Raw genomic sequence first — 17,446 nt, 5'->3', positions numbered from 1 at the left:
AAGCATATCTCATACCCTTCCCCACCGCTGTTATTAAGCCAGCCATCAGCGCCATATAATTCAAATGTATGGATGATAAAGTAACATAACCAAATGTTGTAAGTAAGTAACGTAACTACCAAACCATTGGGTCCACAACTAAGTCATATCCTGTCCATTCCTAAGCAAGAGCTGTTATTTGACATCAAGAAGGTTGAATCATTGGATTATGCCCCCAAAAAAACAATTAACAGATCTCCCAGATAAACCTCCCACTTTTGATTTAGAGATGAAAGCATCTGCGTTTACCAAAAGAAAACCTAGATGAGACCCGGCATATTTCTAAATTACACTGCAATTAGTTATTTACAGCATTAACTCCACCTAGACACTCTGCCCCACACACACACACAAACAAAGGGGGCAATAACTCCCCCGCCCCAAAACAGACTAAGAAGCCATTATCAGTGAGCAATGATCAGTCAAGGGGGAGATTTATCGTGGAACTCCACAAGCTGGACTGTGGCCACCCTGGACTGTTCTTCCTCTCTCAGTCTTTAGCCAACTCCTCAAAATGGCCCTTCCTGCTTGATTTCTAAGGGGAGGTGTCCCCTATTTGGGGATAAAGGTTTACTCTTTTAGTCACAGTGACCAGCAGAGGCAGGCACAACAGATCGCTACTCGTCTTGCAGGCAAGATTATGAATGAGCCACACCAAGGGCAAAGACGTTTTAGGGACAGGCCTTTTTTCCCTTGGAAAATCTAGTTTCCCTTTGCTGTTTAGAATGAAACCCATTATTACCAATTAACCTGCTGTGAACCCAGATCACTGGCTGCCTTGAACATAATTATCCATCAAGCAAAGTCACTCCATCTCAGCTCTCACAGACTCTCTCCTTAGGGAACACTTTCAAAGATGCCACATATCCTTAGGACTGTATCATTTCTCTCTTTTGTCTGGGTGTAGACTTACAGTGACCGCTACTGGAGTTTTCAAGACAAAAAGACTAACAGAGGTGGATTGCCATTGCTTGCCTCTGCAACCCTGGTCTTCGTTGGAGGTCTCCTATTCAAGGCTGGCTCTGCTCAGGCTCTGAAATCTGATGAGATTGGGCTGCAGTCAGGGCAAGACTGTACCCAGCCCGAAGGACATTTGTCTGGCCTCAACCAGGGCCAGGGCTTTTTCTGCCCTGGCCCAGGCCTGGTGGAACGCTCTCCCGCTGGAGATCCGGGCCCTGCGGGACCCGTTACAGTTTCATAGGGCCTGTAAAACGGAGATGTTCCACTGGGCCTTCGGCTGAGTGCCAGCGGGTATCCTCCTCCTTCCATCTAAGACCACCACATCTTCTGGGGCTGCCCTCTGCCATCTGCTATGCCCATATACGGACTTCCAATATTTGTCTAAATAGCCTGCTCCTGGACTATTTTAATGATTTTTAAAAAATTGTTATTGATTTTATGTTTTTGTGATTTTAATGTATTTTTAATGTTGTTAGCCGCCCTGAGCCCATCTGTGGGGAGGGCGGGGCATAAATCAAATTAAATAAATAAATAAATAAATAAATAAATAAATACCACTTCTCTGTTTTACTCCCCCATTTTACTTCTCTCTTTTGCATCCGTCTTTGCTTGCTTTTCTTCTGGGGCATTTTAGGATACGCCAGAGAATAAATACAACCAAGCAAGGACTCTCCAGGCCCAGTCCTCCACTAAGGGCTTGCATCGGGCATCCACTGTACTGACGTGGCGCGGTTTGCACAGCGGGCCTTGACAAACCTGCATGGACTCAACACTGAACAGCAACAGTCTGAATTAAGAAAGATTACTACAACTTGCATAAAATCATTAGCATGATGTACGCTGGTTTCACTAGTCACCAGTGAGGCAACGAGATCCACATGAAGTGGCGCCATGACCACAAACACAACCGCCAGACATTTCACCAAGCCACCACTTTCCTTTCAGAAATATCCTTTCAGTGTTACTGTCAGAGTTTAGAGGACTGTTTTAGTATATTTGATTCATTGTTTCAGGAACCATTTACACACCACCTTTCCTTGAACCTCATAACAAACATTTAACACACACAGACACACACACAGAGTCACTAACAATTTCAGAACAGTAAGATTCAGGTCCAGTAGCACCTTAAAGACCAACCAGATTTCCAGGGTATGAGCTTTTGAGCATCAAAGCTGCCTTTGATGGATACAAGGAGTGGATGGACGTAGTAAGAAAACAGATCAACAAAGCCAGAATAATACCAACGGATGACCTGATACAAGATAAGCCCAAACAGAACAACAGAACACTACTGGTCGTCTCATACAGTTCCCAGCTCAAACCAGTTCAAGGCATCATTAATGACGTGCAACCTATGCTGGACAAAGAAGCAAACCTTTTCTTGCTCACAGACAGCTGCCCAACCTTAAACAGCTCCTCACTCACAACAGTGCACTTCCCAACATAGACACGAACTCTGGAACCAGGGCCTACAATAAACCAACAACACAATCACTGGACCTAACAACACAAGCCATACCATCTCAGGTTCATTCATTTCTCCATCTTCCAACGTTATATCTGCAATCAAGTGTCAGCAATGCTCTTCAACTTTCTATATTGGACAAACAAGTTAGTCCTTTTACAAAAGAATAAATGGACATAAATCTGATATCAAAAACCACAACATTCAAAAACCAGTGGGAGAACACTTTAATCTGCCAGGACACTCCATCACTGGTCTAAGAGTAAGAGTTCTCAAGAACAGAAACTTCTAAGGAAAATCACAACATGAGATTACTGAAATGGGGTTTATTTGCAAATTTGGAACGATGGACCTCCAAAATGCAAATTCGGAACAATGGATTCAACAAGGGATTGAATCGAGACATTGGATTTTGGTCACACTACAGATGCTAATTTTCTGCACTTCACACCCCTGTTCTATTACAACATACAGTACAGCTAGCTTCTTGACACCTCAATCTGCAATGCCCCTCTCACCCTCTGCCTGGATTATAAAGGCCATTTCTTCACAGTCTAAAAATAGTGAGATACTCATGGAAGGCTGCTGGCTTTCTCCCATGATTTTTTGACGCTATCGTTTTGTAAACGGATGGTGTCAAAAATTACGCTAGGAAGCCAGCAGCCTTCTGTGAGTAATGCATTATTTTTAGACAGTGGGGAAATGGCCAAAGACTCCTACCTTTTCCCACTCCTTGAATCTGATGAGCTTTGACTCTTGAAAGCTCATACACCGGAAATCTAGTTGGTCTTTAAGTTGCTCCTAGACCTGAATCTTGTTCTAATGCAGACCAACATGGCCACCCAACTGAAACAATCACAATTTCAGATGTTTTTGATATCATGATCATTGGACTGTGGTGTTTGGTGTCCTTGTAACCTGGCATTGCAAGGTCAGCTGCCTTGAGTTGTATGAGATAAAGTGGGATAGAAATGTTTTAAACAAACAAGTAAAACTACTATCTTGTCATATCATGGAAGGCAAGGAGAGTTGGCCTTGGTTAGTAATTAGATGGGAAACCACCAAGGAAAACCAGGGCCGTTTCCACACGTCTTAACCGTCGTGCAAAATCACACAAAACTGATGGAATGATGGCATCTTCATAGCATGATTTCCCGTCATGACTCCATTTCGTGGTGCGATGACATCAGAAAGCACGCCACAAAATGGAATCATGACGGGAATTCGCGCCATGAAGACACCGTCGTTCCATGAGTTTTGCACAACGGTTAAGACATGTAGAAACAGCTCGGGTTTGCTATGCATAGGTAGGCAATGGCAAACCCTGTAGCATAAGCTTTCGAGAATCACAGTTCTCTTCGTCAGCATCTGACGACGAGAACTGTGATTCTCGAAAGCTTATGCAACAGTAAAGTTGGTTCGTCTTAAAGGTGCTACTGGACTCTTTTCGATTTTGCTACTACAGACTAACACAACTAACTCCTCTGAATCTAGTGGACAAACTTTTCCTTTAAAAAAATGCTTCAATAAAACACCCTCTGAAATAAGTCTCGCAAGCCCTCTTGAAAACTAGCAGGCTGCAGGTACATTCTCTACTGCATCATTCTGAGGGCAATATAAGAAAACACTCCATTTCTCACAGAGATGTGCATTTTAGCCACAGGGAGGAACAGTCAGGACAGCCCACCAGGTAGAACTGCAAAAGGAGGTGGGCTCATCGAAGGAGAGGGGGTCCTTCGTGGGCCCTGGGTCTTGAAGGGTCTTGAAAGTAAGGATCCAGCAAACAGAACAGAACACAAAAGCATACAGGCAGCCGGTGAAGGACCTAGGAACACGTTCATGTTTACAGTATCTACATCCCACCTTTCTACTCAATCATGGCTATTGGGCCTGAAAGCTGTTATTCCCCCACCACGACTCAATGGATGGCTCTCCCCCCACAAAAATTGTCAACTGCTGCATGTGCCAAGCAGGTTGTCCATTTTTATAAAAGAATTAGTTGCTTTTTCCCATTCAATCAGACGAGCCAAACCTCTGCAGGAAAAAGCAGGCATAAATCACCGTTAGAATTTATTCCAGGTTGTCAAATGTAATTTACTAAGCGAACAGATGCCAGAAGATATAAAAAGATCTAGAAAGAAACTCAAGTTGTCATCTTAAATTAAGCATGGGGTTCCTTTTGGTTAATATCCCCACAATAAAGGACCAAAAAAAAAAACTACAACACTCTAAAATATTGTGTTAAAGATGGCGTCATCCATCTCTTTCATAAGAAAGGGAAGGATAAATCTCATCTACATAGGCATTGGAAAACAGTATTAAATTGTTCTATATCTGAAGATGAACAGAAGTTAATTTTCACCATTAGTCCTTTAAATGCAATTTGCACAAATATGAAAGTGCATTTTAATAAATTACCAATACTTTGGTTTCTCACTACAAAAAGATTGTAAAAATGGCACGGGGTGACTTTTCATAAACTTTGGAAATGCGGACAGGGGGCTACTAACTGTGCTTTTAACGAGGTGGCCATGTCCAAAGGTGCAAAATTTGGGGAGGGGGTGTAATCATATGTTAAATCTTCAATTTTGAAGATGCCTCAAAGCTATTCTTACAGGTCTCACTAGATTAGGTTTTTAAAAAAGAATACATGAACCTGGTTTTAGATCTTATTTTGGTAGCCAAAATGGTTAACAGCCCAGAACGGGAAAGTTGCAGTAAATATGAACATCATGACACCAGACTTCAATGATTAAGCAAAATTTTTCTATCTGAAGATAGTGGTGGAAAGTGTCATCCAGTCCCAAGCAATTTATGGAAACGGAAAGCAGATAAAACCTTTGTTTCTAACAACTTGGAAACCCTTACTTGTCATCTGACAGCTAAAATGGAATTTGAATATGTTTTAATGGTTACACTGTTTTAAAAGCAACTTGACTTAAATTTCCTTCCCCCGCCCCTCCTTCTGATACAACTGACCTGGGAAGTACTAAATTTCTCCTTTCCTAACTTCTTTATTGTCACTGCTTAAAGGTTACAGTTGTACAAATGTTTCTATTAAAAGTATAAATTTTAAAGAAGCAGAAGGGGATAGTGGAAAGAGTCCGTGATTGAGGGACTGTATGCTGAAGATGACTGAAAGCAATGTCTTCTTCTTCCTTCTCTCAATCTGGATGACCTCAGATGTCAGAGAGGGAGAAGGTGCATACTAGCAAACAGCTTTTCATGGAAAGTAGACCCCAATGTCAAAGGGCAGAAGAAACACCGTATCAAATTGTGGGGCAGACCAAGGCAGCTCTTTGGCTCTTGCTGGTCTGAAACAAACTATCAAAAAGCAAGGACCCAAACCAGGTACATTCTGGTGGGGAAGGCAATTCACACAGCACATGTTACTACAGGAAGGCTCAACAAAGTCACAAAGTACCTTCCAAGATTCTCAAATGTTTTACGGCAGAAACTTTGAAGAGCCAGACTCCACTTTTGCAAAAGCCCTTAACTGGCCGTTCATACTTCCGATGAAGGGTAGGAGAGGGTCTGGATCTCAAATGTTTCTGCCACAATGAATCAGTTGCTCTCTAAAGGTCACAAGGCTCAAAGCACAATCCTATGCGCGGTTACCACAGTCCAAAGACGTTGAAATGAATGGGCTTACCCAGCTTAGACTGCAGCAACTCTGTACCATGAACCTGCCACAGCCAGTACAGCAAATATGGAGATTCCCAAGAATTTGCCACACGGAATCCCGCTGAGCAGCTGGCTAGAAGAATCTTTCCTCTTCCTTTTGCAGAGGTCAAGGCGGTGGATAAGGTCTCCAAAGAAAGAGTCAGAGACAAGTGTTTTCTGAGCAAGCCAAGTTTTCTTTTTTTAAAAAGAGCTTTGGAAACCTGTTTAGCCACAGGACACAAAACAATACAGAGATTGGGAGAAAGGGGTGTACCTGATTTGCTTTCATTGCCACAGTGAATTCAAAGGCATTTATTTGTACTAGCAATGGAGCCTCCACATAGGGAGTTTTCCGTACTCTTTCCTCCGTCAGCTGCCATTTTCCTGCTATGCCACTGCAGGACTTTTATAAAATCAGCAATCGCTACAGGGCTACATAGCAGGGTTGCCAATCTCCAGGTGGGGCCTGGAGATCATTAGGGATTATAACTGACCTCCAGGCTACAGGGATCAGTTGCCCTGAAGAAACATGGCAGCTTCAGAGGTTGGACTCTATGGCATCACATCCCTGATGAGCGCCCTCCTTTCCCCCAAACTCTGCCCTCCCCAGGATCCACCACCAAATCTCCAGAAATTGCCTACCCTGGATTCGGCAACCATACTACACAGCGCTATAACAGTTTGCAGTTTTTCAAAAAGCCTATCTGTGGCTTGGCAGTGAAACTGGTGGCCACAAGGGGCTAGATGAAGGGAAATGGTGCCACTGTGAGCTTCAGAAATGTAGGCTTCCCCACACAGTAACTTGCTTGGGCTCTATTCTTTCCCAAAAGATCAAAGCAAAGCCTTCTAAGAATAGATGGATTGAGGATGGGGATAACCTGGAAAGAGGACAACATGGCATGGATGCTCCGAAAAGCAGAGAAAGCACATGTATCAGACTGGAGGGAGGGTCCGGGGTCCACAGCCCAGCCCCAAGACTTACCTGGAGATTGGGACAGGAGACCCCTGGGAGACAACTGCCCAGCTGCCTCAACAGCCAATTGTCCGGGGTTGAGCAGTCATGGCGCCCAGAGGCTCCAGAGAAGGCAACACAGCCAGCAGCAAGTGTGGGAGGGGGAGAGCCAGAGGGGGGAGCCAGCCAGGGAAGGATAGCCACGCCCAGCATCAATGGACAGGCAGCCCAGATGCTGGCCAGGGCGGCACCTCGTGAGCAGAGACAGCTGAGGCGCAGCACCTGGAAAGGCCCTGCCAGCCCAGTCCTGCAGGGAAGACTGAAAGAGAAGGGAGGAGAAGGAAAAGGAGGCACACCTGGAGGAAGCCTCAGCTGGGACACATTCACATTTAGCCCCACCCTGCTAGAGAGGCAAGGAAGGCCAGGAGGAGTTAGTGAAAGGGTAGGAACACCTGAGAGCAGACACAGCTGGGCGGCATCAGGAGAGAGAAGGAGCTTGGAAGGAAGGGCAGGGGCAGCTAAAGGAAACCCTATAAAAGCTCCTATAAAAGCTGACTCAGAAGAGTGTTCGTGGTGGGTTGTGTAGGAGTGATGGAGTGGAGGAAGAGTGCAAGAGTGCAAGAGTGCAAGAGTGCAAGAGTGCAAGAGTGCAAGAGTGCAAGAGTGCAAGGAGGAAAGCTGACGAAGGAGGAGAGTAAGAGTGATGATGGGGCCAGGTTGAGCAGGCCAGCGAGTGGACTGAGAGGGAGTCTGGGTGAGGTATACTGCCCCTCCTTCCACAGAGCAGGGCCCTGCAGTATCCCTGACACCCCTTCAAAGTCAGAGCCAGGCCTGCCGGCGCCCTGCCCAGCAGCACCCGCGGCAAGTCCCGACAGGAGCCACAGCTCAGTGGTAGACACATGCTTGACAACTCTCAGGATCTCCCATTTCAGAAAGAAAGTCTAGATCTCTGGTAGTATGTATGCAATATGCTTGAATTAAGACAAACATTCATACAGCAAAGAAGACTTAGAAAACAGTTGTGTCCTCTTGCCAATAACGTATAAAGGCTCGCTCACCCTCCAAGTGGATTTAACAGCCGCCAAGTTGCTGCAGAGAAAGGCACTCGGCTGCTCACATCTGAAACCACCCCTCCAGTGATCATTGGGCTGTTAGAACACTTTGATATTCCAATTTTATCACAACTCAGGGAGAATTACAGCCACCTCTCTCCTGGTAGCCTTGGAGTTTCTGCATAGATTAGAAGGACAATATTCTACACAGCCAATTAAGATCTTATCATATTAATTGAACTGCCATTAGCACATCACCACGAGGGATTTCAAGTAATCGTTGTACCGCCGTACGGAAAAAAAAGATACACCAATGGCTCATAAAAAGCTTGGGCGCAATTCTGTCCCGGGCTGAGCATGGATTGAAAAGAATTCCGCAAGTGTCCAATGGGTGGATTCAGAATCAAGCAACGTACTTCAGTGCCGAAGGGAGCATATCTTCATCTGGAAGAACATGGCTAGGGTCAAGACTGGGACCACCAAGTTAGATTGCGGCCACCAGCAGGGAAAGCCAGTTTCCCAACAGGAGACAAAAGCCTTTTAAAAGCCCACAAAACACATGGAGGCACAAAGAACCTCTTGACAAATGGTGCCAGGTGGCATGTCATGCCCAGATGCAACATTTCCGTCAGGGGCTAGGGCAGAAAGGTTGCCCCCCACAAGTCACTCCCTCCTCAGGCAATGGATTTAAGCAGGGGTCATTTCGTAGAAAAAGAGCTGGAGGAACTCATTAGCATGACTCAATAGCATATGCCACACCTCTGGCCATCACTGGAAGCGTGTCATTAGCATAGCTGATTTGCATATGCCACCCCCCCTGACATCACCCATCCTGGCTGTTTTGGACCCAATCCTGGCCATTCAGGGCTGAAATTGGGCCCAAAATGGCAAAAAGGGACTGAAAATGGCTGAAAAGGCGCCCAAAATGGTCAGGATCAGGCCGCTGATGAGCAGGAGAGTGATCCACCACCTGTCAAAGGCCCGATCCAGGCCGTTTCGGCCCCAATCCAAGCCAAAACGGGCCCAAAATGGCCGAGTCAGGTGGGCGAGGCCACCTGACATGTGACCTCTTTGGGGAACTGCCGGAACTGCGTTCCTTAGCGGTCCCCCTCGAAATGAGCCCAGGATTAAAGCAAGGCGCACCTTGCTTTTGTAAAGCAGAGAAAGAGAGAAAGCCAGGCTTCACTGGTTACTAGAAGCAACGGGTTGGATCCCGTAGAGATGTGCTTCTAGCAATGTTGTTTGCTCTAGCATAAGGAGTTTCTGACATTAGGCAGCGCTTGTGTCAGGGAAAGCTGCTTGCACCAGAGAAAAGGATCACTGCTAGCAGAACAGATCCATAAGATCAAGTCCAGTGGTTGGCTATCAAGATCGGGTAAAATCTATGGACCTCTGAGGACAATCCTATCCTTAGAAGCCAGATCTAGGTGGGACATGGCTTAAAAAATAAAAGGAACAACAGAGGTTCAACAGCATGCACATGTGCATGGACACCCCCAAAGACTCCAGATGTTTTCAGGTGTCCCTTGGAATGGTCTCCATCCCCATGCACGTTGAAGAACTATTTATTTATTTATGTCATTTATAGTCCACCTTTCTCACTGAGAATCAAGGTGGATTACATAGCGTGAGATTAGTACAATCAATATCAAGGACATTTTCATAAACAATGCCATTGGGTAAATAAATACAAGTTTACAAAGACATAGCACTAGCAGGAATCCAACACAGAGCTGAAGAAATGCTGAAACAGAATATAAGCAATTTTAAGACTGATATTAGACAGCACAGAACTACCCAGTAGGATCGTTCTTGAAGTACAGGTAGCACATAGGAGCACATACTTAAAGCAATAGATATGATGTAAGGCAACACAGTGGTGAAGTTTATGGTCCCTAACTCGTTAGTGAAGCGACATTACCCCTTGAAACTTTCGCACCGATTTGCTCCATGGTTTCCTGACAGCTGTACAAGCACTTCTTACTCCCTGCAAAAGGGCAGCAAGGTAGGCAAAGAGTCATCAACCACCTCTTGCAGCCACAAAGACTCAAGAGCTAAACTACATGAGACAAATTACACGAGGACACTCAAGTAAAGGGAGATACAATGTTAGCCGGGAAGCATAGTTTGAACAGAGCCGGCAAAGATTGCTCCTCAGAGGGTCTGTTAATTTCACCTCTCTACAGAGCAGGCAAAGGTCACTTCTCAGAGGGTTTGTTAATAATTGACAGAGCCCTCAGGGAGGCAAAGAGGAAATTAACAAACTCTCTGAGGAGCAATCTTTGCCGGCTCTGTAGAAAGAGGTGAAATTCAAACTACGCTTCCCGGCTAACATTGCCTCTCCCTTCACTTGAGTGTCCTCGTGTAATTTGTCTCATGTAGTTTAGCTCTCAACCAATCCGCTCACAGCTCTGGAACCAGTAAATTGGGACACCCGGGAGGAAGGCGGAGGAGCCCCTTTCTGGACTTGTTTGGAGTAGCAGATGCAATGACTGCTGCCAACTCTCTCAAACGCGCATTATATTTTCATTAGCGCACATCCAAACAGATGACAGGAATGTTAATAAGATTTACCAATGATGAGTCACGTTGGTGCTCCCCCACTTTAATGCTCCCAGCGTGGAACGCCAAGAAATCTGGAGTGCTGTAATGAATTTTGCTACCGTAATGAAAGCAATTATAGGTTAGGAATGGGAAGGTCGCCAGGTAAAAAGCAGAGAGAGGCCACTCGGCCATCATCAGCGCCCAAGCCTGCCTCGATGCTGATGTAGTTCAAGCATCAGAGCCCACAGTTCACGCCTCAGCCAAAAAGCCACTAGGTGGCCTTTGGAAACATGCTGTGCAGTTTCGAAGCACTGGCCTACCTTACAGAGCAGCTGTGAAGGGATCGCAAGGCAAAAAGTTTAGAACTGCACAAAATCATTATACGGGGACTATACCATGTCCTAGAGCCTGTTCAGCGCCGTAGTTAGTGTTGGACTAGGATTTGGGAGAGCTGGTCTCAAACCCTGCTCCCCGTGCTGCTCTGCAGCAAGTTGGGGGAATCGCAGGCCAGTCATATTAACCCACCTCACAAGGTTGTTGTCAAAGCCAAACAGGGAAGGGAGAAGAGCTCCCCGAAAGAGCTAAATCTATCTGTGAGCTCAAGAGACAGTGAAGGTGATTAAAATCCATGTGGATTTTAAACTTCTTTTATAATCTGCAGAAACTCCACAGAGACTTAGGAAAGGGAAGTGGGCACCATACCCCCATATTGCAGGGCTTGGAAGTAAAAGCACACGCCCCACCAAGCAAAAGCAGCCGTCATCGGGAGGTGCCCTTCACCGGAGTACGCCACTCCGAATCCCAAGACTGCACCAAACGCCTATCAGGCAATAGTCAGATATTGTTTAATTTACAGTCTCTGGCCTCCGCCATTGATTACGGGTCAAGCGCTCTTGCTGAATAAGCTGCCCTATTAATGGCACAACACACAGGCAGCTTCCCCAGTAACAGATGGGCAACATGAAGATCCATAAGGTCACAAAGTAATAGTGACAAGCTGAGATGCAGATTTCCAAGTTCGCGGACATAACGAAGTCTCTCCTAATAAGCCGGCCACTCTCGTCCACCCCACTCGCCTCTTCCTCGCTGCCCTGTGGCAGCAGCTTTTCTCAGCGTAGTCCTCTGCTCCTGCTGGAATGTATCCAGAAAGCAAGAAATCTCCAGAGCTTTTAATCACACTGCAAATCCTAAACAAACATGCACAGAACAAAGAGCAGAGAGGCTTGTGGTACCTTGGGGCCAAACAGATTCACTGTGCCATCGGTTTTTGTGCGTTATACTGCATTTTGGCTGGGGCCTTAAGAGTTACCCCACATCAGTGGAGATAAACACACCTACGCCTCCCCACCTTGATGGGCTATTTAGTGTAAGGCAGCTCCACGTGTCCTCAGCATCTTCCCTCAACTGCTCTCGTCCTCCAGTCCTTTAGTAGCGAGGACTCCTTCCCCTGCACCCGCAGTATATTCCTTGGATCAGTGTCTCCTGGGGAGGGGGAGAGTCCTATGCAGCCCCCACTGATCTACACAACTCTCCTCTGGCAAGAAAGAGAAAATTCCTTCCCCGTTAGGGAAAGGGCTTAGGAACACACTAGGGCATCAAGGGGGTGCACAGAGGACAGATAAATGAATTGCGTCTTTTCCCCAAAAGAAAATCACCTCTCACAGAGCTATCTTCAAATGTTCCAGACTCTGAAGAATTGTCCTTGAGGTGAATTCCTTCCCAGTTAGGGAAAGGGTTTAGGAATGCACTAGGGCACTCAAACCTTGGAAAGAGTGCGTCAAGGGGGGGGGGGGGACAGAGGACATTGGTTGCCCACTCCAGAAATGAGTTGCGTCTTTTCCCAGAAGAAAATCACCTCTCACGGGGCTATCTTCAAATGTTCCGGACTCTGAAGAATTGTCCTTGAGGTGAAGCAGAAATCTGTTAATTCAATGCAAACTTTTGCCTAATATCTTCATGTTGTAAATCCAGCTACAGAGAACAGACCGTAACTGTAATTCATGCCAGAGGCCCGGGCTGGTGTCATAAACCATGACAGCCAAACTTGAGAGGTTTATGAACAGGGAGAAAAACCTTGAGAACGAACCAAAAAAATCCACCCCAGAGTTCTGCAAGGTTGTCTCTCTTTTTTATCCCCTCCTTTTCTTGGAACAGTATTTTTACTATTAAAAAACCTAAGCCAAGCAAAAGCTCTGGACACGTGTCTTGGCTAAGGGCTACCAATGACATTGGTGGACGAGGCAGGTCTCCCACTGAGTAGAGTCCAAGAGAATAGACTTTTTTTTCTTTTGAAAGCAAGAGCCTTGCAGCTTGCTCAAGCCATTTGTCACAAGTTACAAGGATATTAAATCCAGCCAGCAATTACTATTTACAGCGTGTCAGCCCTGCAATGCACTGTCACAGATAACTTTCCAGTAAAATAAATAAATAAAAATCCATATATGCCTCACTCCCCAAGCAGTTACATCTTCTAGCCGGTTTCACACTCACAGGTATTCCGTCCTACGGCACACAGCCAATAATGTATTTTCTAGGGCAATTCTTTTCCAAACACAAAGACATCTCCATGCCAAAGCTTGCACTGGCTTGGAAAAGGGAGGTGGGGTTATAGCCGAGCTACGTTTCCGCTCCCATACGCTGCAGCAGAAAGGAACACCGTGTAAAAGAACTAGTCCTACATTTATTTAAGACATTTTTAGCCCACCTTTCTCCAAGCAGCTAACAACACAATTGCACATTAATTTCACTTATAACTCATTTTTCTCTACGGTGGGTACCCAAGTAGCTTATCATGTTCTCCCCTTCCCTGTTTTATCCTCATAACGAAGCTAGGCTGAAAGAGTGTGACTGGCCCAAGGTCACCTACCGAGCGTCCATATGATACAGGCAGTTGCTTTTGCATTTCTTTCTTTGCAACATTTTCTTTGTCCTGTAAAATGCTTGTCACATATGACACCAGAGATTGCAAATCTCATGTCCTGTCTTAAACCAGAGATACAGAGTTCTGATCAAACTGTGTCGTTAGATAAAACCAAGAATGGTGAACTTGCAGTTTTGATATGAGCTCAAGGGCTAAAGTAACTATCTGTTGTATCACTGCCCTTACATCAGAGTTCTTTTGTCTGTGAAGGTATTTAATGTGCACTGAAAATGTGTATGGCACTTCAGCCTCCTAGGCTGCTAGAGTTGTGGTCTGGAACTGTGAAATTTTGTGCATTTCTCTTCCTTTGTGAATTTTTGTTTATACTGAGCTCGCTCCTGTTCTCAAATAAAAAGCGTTTCACAGATCATGGATTCCAGGTTCATGTGTTCAAACTGCCACGACGCATGGCAGACTGCAGATTCAAACCTGGGTCTCCCAGATCCTAGTTTACCACCCTAATCGCTGCCTCATGCTCGCTCTCCATTTAAAAAGCTTAAGAAATGCACCATGGTGCTAAAATCAATCAACAACTCTACTAGTTACAGGCCTTCTTAAATGAGCCACACCCTGCATAACTCCCTATCCATGCTCTAATCGCATCCAAGTTAGATTACTGCATGCGCTATGTGTGACGGCCTTTGAGAACTGTTCAGAAACTTCACCTGGTCCAGATCACAGCAACCAGTTTATCGCCAGGGTCTGGACACAGGAATATCACAGCACACCTGTGTTGAAAGAGCTGTACTGATTGCTCATCTGTTTCCAGGCATAATTCAAAGTGTTGTTTTCTTACCTATAAGGTTTTCAATGGCTTGAGGCTGGGCTACTTGATGGAACACCTCCCCTCATATTGTCCAGCCTACCAGTTAAGATCCTCTCTCCAAGCAGTGTACTTTGGGCACCTGCAGAAGCAGGGCTTTTTTTCAGCTGGAACGTGGTGGAACGGAGTTCCAGCAACTCTTAAAAATGGTCACATGGCTGGTGGCGCGGCCCCCCCCCCCCCGATCTCCAGACAGAGGGGAGTTTAGATTGCCCTCCATGCCAGGGCGGGGCCACCAACCATGTGACCATTTTTGCCGAGGGCATTTTAAACTTTAAAAAACTCCCCCCTTGTTCCAGCTGACCCAAAGTGACATCTTGAGTTCCACCACCTCTCTTCCCAGAAAAAAAGCCCTGTGCAGAAGTATAGCTGGTGGCGACCAGAGACAGTGTCTGATACAGCAGGGCTCTTCTTCGTGACTGATCCAGCAGGGCTCTTTTTAGGTTCTTATAAAGCTGCAGAAGAGCTTCTGTAGCACAGCGGTTAAGCAGTTCAACAGTGAATCAGCACTCTACTGGTTCGAATCCCACTACCGCCATGAGCTCGGTAGGTGGCCTTGGATAAGCCACGACTCTCAGGCCCTGCTCCCCAGCTGTATTGTGGGGATAATACTAACACTTAACTTGTCCACTGCTCTGTGTGAGGCACTAATCTGTCTAAAAGAGTGGTATATAAGCAGTTTTATTATTATTGTTCTTGTTGTTGTTAAAATACTTGTGGCTCCCACTTCCTCGGGGCAGTTAGGAATCCGTTCACCCAAAGCAGAGATGCCAATGGATGAGAACTTTTCCAGCTTTAAGTCACATCTGTGGGAGCCACCAGCCAATACACCCCAGAGCATGCAAAAATGATTAATGGATCAGATGCGGTTTTTACTATTTTGCACAGACCAGCAGTCAGCACCAAGGAACAGCTTTGGCTTTTTTAAACAAACGAACCTATTTTAAGCAACTAGAACATAGTTTCAAAGAAACTATTTTCATGGAAATTAATTAGCTTCCTTTGGATTTTAATTACATCTCCATGATACAGACTGCTTAATTATCCAATAATCCTGTTTCCTGTAAGCAGAAAAGAGATCACAAAATGCTCTATGACAGAACACCAAAGAATCTTAAAAAGTTATTTCCTTCCTCCTCCTCTACAGCACATTTTAAAAGCATGTGATGATCACCATCATTTCGTCCATCCTCAGAAACACCCTGTAAAGTTGGTTGTTCTTGTTCTGGGTAATAAGAGCAAAGGAGCAGAGATTTGCAGAAAGCCATTTGCAGTGGCCGTTTTCACACGTCCTAAATTTTCTGCTGATTTTGTGCTGTGGTTCTGTCAGTTGTGATCCTGCTATCATGACGCCCAGTTTGCATTGCCTTGACTTGTGCCACTTTGTTGCGCTTCCAGAAGTTCACATTCTGCACAAAAAGCACGATTGTAGGGGGTAGATGAGCTTGTGTCGCAGTTGACAAAAGCACCTTCCTGCCCACTTTGGCTTTTTTTAAAAACAAGAACCAAGATCACTGTTGTCAGGAGCCCGCAACGGCTTGCAGGATTCCTGGTCACGGGTGGGAAAATCTCTTCCTAGGGTGCAGAAAACAAAAAAGGTGTGTGTGGGGGGGTGATTGGGCCATCTCTGGAGAAGCATTTCCAAGTATTCTCATGCAGGTGGAAAAAAGTGTTAGTGTTACACAGCGGAATAACGGGAAATTTGCATTCTCGAAGAAAGTACACAGACTGCGGGAGGATGATGGGTTTTCACGGGTGGATTACGAGGATGCGTGTACAGCTGTGAGTATAGTGGAAACAATTGCGATACTGTGGCGCTGCAATAAGGACGTGTGAAAATGGCGAGTAAGTCCATAGCAGAGGAAAGCCTTGAACCCACAGATTTCAAGCAACCGCTTTGATATATGAAAGAGCCATTTCTTAATCTGGCTGGGAAGCACTTGGAAAAACTTCCGCACGCTAAAAAAGTTAAAAAGAACCAGGGCTATAATGCATTGTCACAGAGGACCAACTAGTGGGGAGGGCAGAATATAAAAATCAACTAAAGATTTATTTAAAATTAATCTGTTAGAACCGAACTACGCACCACATCATTTTAGAAGATTATTTAGCCAGCAAGGACCCAATCCTGATCAGCTCTGCAGCAGGGCGGGAGCAAGCAATCTTATGCCCCCTCCTTTTGATATGCTGAAACAGCTCCCACAACTATTTTGGCACTTGAAAAGGAGCCGGGGAAGAAGATCACACGGTGCTGCCATGCCAGAGGAGATTTGTCCCTTGCAGCAATTTTTAAATTCGCCTCTAAAATAGCCTGTAATTGGCACTTATTTTAATGCTATTAGACCTTTTCGTTGAATAAAAGGGCTTTTCTGATTATCAGGCAGCAATTTGTTGATCATTTTCAAAATGCAAGAATTTACATGTGTTGTGTATGGCAAACACCATCGCTGGAAGAATGCCTCTTCTGAGAAGAGGCACGCCATCCCTCCTCCGGTCGCACATATCTTTAAAATGGCACTTTCTTCAACGTAGGCATGAATCGCAAAACCATGTATGCTTCCCTCCATCTTCAAAAATATTTTCACTCACAAGCATATTTTATAAGCATAGGTTGACAATCAATTGATTTAAACAGATTCCTTTAAAACCACAAACAGGCCCCCCCAAAAACAGCGTCTTCCTTGGAACATTGCAAGACAAACACAGCTTCTCTAGCAACCGAGAGCGGCCTCTGTACAGCCCAAATTAAAAGCAATGTTAAAAACTGAAACAGTTATAAGTTAAAAGTAGTGTGAAGTAGTGTGAACACACAAGAAGCGCAAAAAAGTTTGCCTTAGAGAGTGTTGAACCAACAATGTGAACAAGGAAGGCTGGAGTTGGCTCCAGTTTAATTCTCTGCACCCACCTATTTCTTCTTCCCGCCTTTGCCATGCCAGCAGGACAGAAGAGGAAAAGAGGGTGGTGGTAGGGGAGGAAGGGAAAGCAGTCACCTGGACAGAGGGGAAAGAAGTAGGGGCTGGCAGGA

This window comes from Eublepharis macularius, chromosome 18 (genome assembly GCF_028583425.1).
Source record: "Eublepharis macularius isolate TG4126 chromosome 18, MPM_Emac_v1.0, whole genome shotgun sequence".
NCBI classification, from domain to species: Eukaryota; Metazoa; Chordata; class Lepidosauria; order Squamata; family Eublepharidae; genus Eublepharis; species Eublepharis macularius.
The sequence above is the reverse complement of the archived record's forward strand: the minus strand, read 5'-3'. Positions refer to the sequence as shown.